At 39.3% G+C, this 5,925-nt stretch overlaps 1 long non-coding RNA gene across 5 annotated transcripts in view; it reads left to right on the forward strand.

Annotated features, from left to right (window-relative positions):
* Positions 1-5,925, forward strand: part of LOC125615574 — a 113,854-nt gene that overhangs the window by 9,447 nt on the left and 98,482 nt on the right. The window lies entirely within an intron of this gene.

Consider the following 5,925-nt stretch of genomic DNA (forward strand, 5'->3'; position numbering starts at 1 on the left):
ATATATATATATATATATATATATATATATATATATAATATATATTTTTTATAAATAAACATATATATATAAATAAATCTCCACCTATCCTTTTGCCATGTATTTTCATAGTATGGATCCTCCAGTTCTTCCCCAAAACAAGGGAAAAAGTTATAGAGAGAAGAGCTAAAAATCAAATTTTACCAAATTATTTTATGGACTAGGAAAATATGGTATATAAAGTAGGCAAATCTGGTTGCAGAACAGTTTGAACAAATTACCACCTATGCACATGTATATGACTTTGAAACGAACTTAATAAGATGCGTTCTTACTATTGACAATGTTTTATTCCCAGAGTGGAATGAAGAGTCTTTTTTTCCTGTCTTATCCCTAGTAACCAGAAGTCTGTTTGGGCTCTGCTCTGAACATGATATGTCCCAGGATCCCCTCTGCCCTTCCCCCATCCTGATAAATACATGCACAAACAGACCAGAGACCTCATCATCAAATCCAAGGATGGACATTCATAAACAGATCAAAGATAACTAAACAGAAACAGTCCACAGAGCTAAAATTCTAGGACATACAGCCACATGGTGGTTTTAATTGTGTCCCCAATGACCTCATGGCTGACAGGAGCTACAGTGTGCTGATGATAATCTGCATTGAGGAGAGAGGATCACACTGTCTGGTGCTAGACTGAGAAGTAAGTCCTCTGCCAGCTACCCAGATTCCCTCCCCAGAGGCAGCCTACTTTATCCATGCACATACGTACATTTCCTTCTTTATATAAATGGTCGTATTCTGCAAGTGTGGTTCTCCTGTGACTTTTCTCCCTTCACTAAGGATGTTGGAGCCGATTCCCTATTAGAATGTACAAACCTGCCTCATTCATTTTGAGGACTTCATGGTATTTCATTAATGGATGTATTTTTTTCTGCCCAATTTTAATAAATTCTCAGCCAACTTCCTCAATCAAAACAGGCCCAAAACATTCCCAGAGTAATCCCTTCACAGCCTGGGTGGGACTGAGCCTGTCTGCTGCTCTTTATCTCGTTAGATGGATACTTTCTTTGCCACCTAATGTTGTTAGACATGTTTTAAACTTAGTGAAAAGTTGGCATTCCTCTTTTTTTTTTTTTTTTTTGTAGACTTATCTAAAGCAGAACAGTCTAAGTTTGGCATGAGATCAACCCATTCTGGCTCACTGGGTTATATCTTACCAAGTTTTTCTCCTCTAATGAGCTATGCTAGAAATGATCAATTAGACACAGATTGGACCTGGGAGAGGACACACGTTGGATGTGAGAGGACACATGTCAATCAAACACTTGCAGTAGATATCCATTCCCTTTCTGTGGCCATGCGTCAGAGTTCACTTCCTAAATGCTATGGCACTGGATTTTAAGACCAACTGAGTTCTTCCTTCTTACAGTTACCTTTCTTAAGTTCTCACAGGGACAACTGGGAAATGCTTTTTGTGAAAAAAGACTGTACTTACATTCATCATCTAATTTTCAAAAACAAGCTCATAAATCCATTCAGCTGTAACAGAATTTTATCCTACCTGGTTCATATAGTTCATTCTGAATATGAGCTTACAGAGATACTGAACATGTCTGATTCACAATTTTTTGCTTTGAATCTAAGAAGTTCTTTAAATATTAGCCCTGCCATATGTTCAGGGCATCTTCAGAAGCCATATTCCTGTGGAACATCATTTGTAGTAGGTCAGTAGCTTTCAGGTAGGCCGGGAAGCACATGTGCATGATATAAACCTCCTTTCCTTTTCAGAGAGCTGCCTCTTATTCATCCTTCAAACTCCAATTTCCTCTCAATAGTCTTTAACGATCTTCCCTGACTGCATGAATATCTTTCCTTCAAGAGCTGGCAAAGTGTCCCTCGACTTAGCTCCTGTTTCCTTTGGTGTTATTTTAAGATATTGTTTCGGTGCCAGCTTCCTTTACAAAGCTGCATATACACCTTGGGAACAATAACGGGGTGTCTGGAGCCCTCATTCACAGAGTAGAAGATCAGTCCATGTCTATAGGTTAAAGAAACAATCATCAGACATTCAGATTCTCAGATAGTTAATCACAGAGTGTTTACTACGTACCTATCAGGCACCAGCTAGAGAATTTTACATGAATTGTCTTGTAATTGACACCATATTTTTATGAGAGGCATTGTTATCATATCCATTTCATAGAAATAAAGACACAAAATGAACTTAGCTTCAGATGAACAGGTTCTTACACACTAAGGTATCTCTCTCTTAATGAGCTCTAAACTCGAAAATTGATAAAAACCCAGTCATCAACATTGAAGTTTAATTAATTTTCAAGGTAGATGATGTCAACAGCCTATAACTGGGGATCTGTTTCAATAGCAGTGGAATCCCATTAAAACCCAAATCAGTTCCTGGACCAAAACTTTCTGGTGGGTTCTCATCTCACTACAGTAAAAGTCGGAGTTCTCCCATAACCCACACAGCTGAGCAGTATCTCCTCCCAGCTCCACACCTCTCTGACCTTCATCCTGCCCTCCGTCCTTTCCTCACTGACCTTCAGCCATGTTCTTCTGACAAGTTGGACATGCTTCTGCCTCCTGCCTCTTTCCACTGATCTTCCCTGTTTGAAACTCTTTCTACAGATATTTCTCATTTTCTTCATATTGTTATTTAAGAGGACCACTGTAAGTCTGCTGTCCATGATGTGCTTGTGTCAGACTAGCCCAACCCCTGTAACAATTAGGAAACTAGACAGGATATGTGACAGTAGACTGTCTTCAGGCAATGGACAATAATAACAGCGCCATACTGTGATACCTGGGGGAGGTGGGCATGAGGTTGTCCAGATGTGCACCTGGAAGGCCGAGTTCCATAGAGCACTGTAAAACAGCGGAGCCAAAGAGTCAGGGATTAGAGCTCATGGCAACATTGAGTAGTTTGGAGGGTAAATATATGAGTATTTAAGTTTAAATGAACAAAAATAAGTAAAATGTAAAATTCCTGTTATACTGATCACATCCAAGTGTTCAATAGCCACAGGTGAGTTGAGTTGTGGTTGCCCTATTGGACATAGAACACCTTCATCAGGGCAGGAGGTTCTGTTGAGCAGTGTCCAGTATTCAATCATAAATCACTAGATATGTAAACCAACACACCAGGATAATAAAAAACAAAAGCATCCAAAAAAGAAGAAAACAAAACCAACATTAGATCCATAAGGGATCAAATGGTGGACTTTGGAAATAAAAGATTATAAAACCTACATGCTTTGTTCAAGTAATTAAAATATGTCCATTAATTAAAAGATGGTCCGAATGTATAAATAGATAAGGCATTTTTTTTTTTTAGCAGAGAAATGGGAACCATAAAAAGAAACAAATGGAAATTCTAGAGTTGTGCAATACCCGAAGTGAATCATTCACTGGAGGATTCACCAGCAGAGTGGAGATGTGGGAGATAGTGAAGTTGGAGACAGATCAGTAGAAATGATCAAAGCTGAGGAACAGAGAGAAAAAATATTAAGGAAAAATGAACAGCGGGTGGAAGAGCTGAGGACCAATATCAAACAATCTTGGGATTGGTGTTCCAGAAAGAGAAGAAAGTGAGAGCAGAAAAAAATTGTCTGAAGAAATAGTAGCCAAGAATTTCCCACATCCTTAAACAAATGGTTTAAAAAATTCAAGAAGCTCAAGAAGGATGGAGATAAAGAAAACCCATTGAAGTTGAGCTAATGTATCCCCAAGGTAAAGACAAAATCCTGAGAGCAGTCAGAGAATAAAGACACACAGTAGAGCCCAGACATAATGAAACAATGTCTCTCAAGGGTGGAATCAAAGGTCCTGGCAACAAAGAATTCTGCAATGAGGAGAGTAGTCTTCCAATGGAAGGCAACATAAAGACATTTCCAGATAAGCAAAATCTGAGATGATTCATGACCAGTAGATCTGAGCTACAACAAGTGCTAAAGCATTCTTTTCCTTTAGCAAATACTACCAGATAGAAAGCACAGAAAGAATAAGGAGCAGGAAAAATAATAAATGACGGAATAAATAAATGATAGTATATTTGTATAATGGACTACTGTTCAGTTATTAAAAAAATGCAACTAATGATAAATGTGATAACAAGGCTCAAGGCGACTACAAGAAGCTACAAAGTCCTGTAGGATTCCATTAGTGTGGAATTCTAGAACAGGAGGGACTAATCTATAGTGAAGTAAATCATATCCTTGGGAGTTGGGTTGGGAGTGGGAGATTGAGTATAAAAGAGTAAGGGAGAGCTTTCTGGGGAGATGGACATTTTCTATAGATTGATCAGAGTAGTGAATGCATACATAGGTCAAAAGTCATCCATCAGCCAGGTGTGGGGTGCATGCCTGTAATATCGGGGATTTGGGAGGTAGAGGCAGAAGGATCAAAAGTTCAAAATCAGCCTCAGTAACTAAGCAACTTAGTGAGACCCTGTCTCAAAATAAAAATAAAAAGGGCTGAGGATGTGGCTTAGTGGTTAAGCGCCCCTGAGTTCAATCCCTGGCAAAAAAACAAAAACAGAAGTCATTGACCTGTGCACTTCAAATGTGTAAATTTTACAGCAGATAAATTACAATACCGTTTTTATAAAGCCTGAAAGAAGTTACCTCCTCAGTGAGTCTTTCCCCAAGTAGCCTATTTAAAGCTATACCCCAACACTCTTTATCTTTAATCTTTCCCTAGCACACATTTTCTAGCACACTAGATACTTATCTTGTTTTATCTTTCCTTCTAGAATGTGACTTCAATGTGAACAAGTATTATTACCTGTAATGCTCGTTGCTGTGAACCCAATCATGTGCCTGGTACATAACATGTGCTCAACAAATCTTTTATGAGTACACAAATGAAATACATGAATGAATTTGTTTTCTTTAAAGAGTGAGTGGACAAGCTAAAATGACACAATACTCACATGTTATGATAGTTGAGACACCAGATTTTAGTCTAACTCAGGCAAGAAACTTGAGTAAGAACGACATTGTTCATAAACGAGATATAGGGGCCAGGAGCTGGCATCTGGGTTAGCTATATTGGCAAGTTTCTGAGATAAACTGTAGATGTTTACTATGAATATACCCCAGATATCCTTACTGCACTCATTAATGCCAGGGGCATCCAGTAGATTTGGGGCCAGAAAGGGGAGAGAAGTGGGACTGGCTCACAGGAGAAGGGGTGAGCTGTCTGCTATCCATCATTTAATAACCTACTGAGTGACCCCTCTCTGGTTCTCTCAGGGAATTAAGAAATATGAACTCTTAGAAGAGTGATCTCATGACACTCCAGTCCAACCCATCTCTGGCTACAAAAATATCTGAGATGCACTTGTAATACACAATATTCGAGTATGAATTTGGCCTCAGAGTTAGGCGTCCCATTTAGCATCAGATTACAGACAGTTGAAAAGAATCCACCTGGTCCGCTTTATCACAAGATCCACCCACCCTGCTGGAGATGTTTATCCTGCAGAGGGAGGGCACAGTCAGAGAGGCTCAGAAGGTAAACAAGAGAGCAGCAGCACCCCATGAAAACACACTCCTTCACTTCCCAAGTGTCACGCCTTTCCAAAGGAAAGAGCAATCTGAATTCCAGCGTTCCAGGTGACAGAATGTCTATTCCCAGAAAACAGATGATCCCACACTCTGACATGGGGCCCACTCTGCCTGGGACTGTGCCCTGGCTCCTAGCCAGGCCTGGGCCCCCATCTCCTTAACACTATCATGAATATCAGCCCAGGTAGTTCTGTAGATCAGAAAAAGATACCCTGTCTCTTTATTTTTACTATTAAAAAAAAAAAACACTTTTTCATCCTTCTTTGCTTTCCACTATTTTCCAGTATCCCTCCTTCCCCACCCTTTCCATTAGAGTCAGTATTCAAAAAAAAAAAAAAAAAAAAAAAAAAAA

The sequence above is a fragment of the Marmota marmota genome, unplaced genomic scaffold, assembly GCF_001458135.2.
Source record: "Marmota marmota marmota unplaced genomic scaffold, marMar, whole genome shotgun sequence".
Taxonomy (NCBI): Eukaryota; Metazoa; Chordata; class Mammalia; order Rodentia; family Sciuridae; genus Marmota; species Marmota marmota.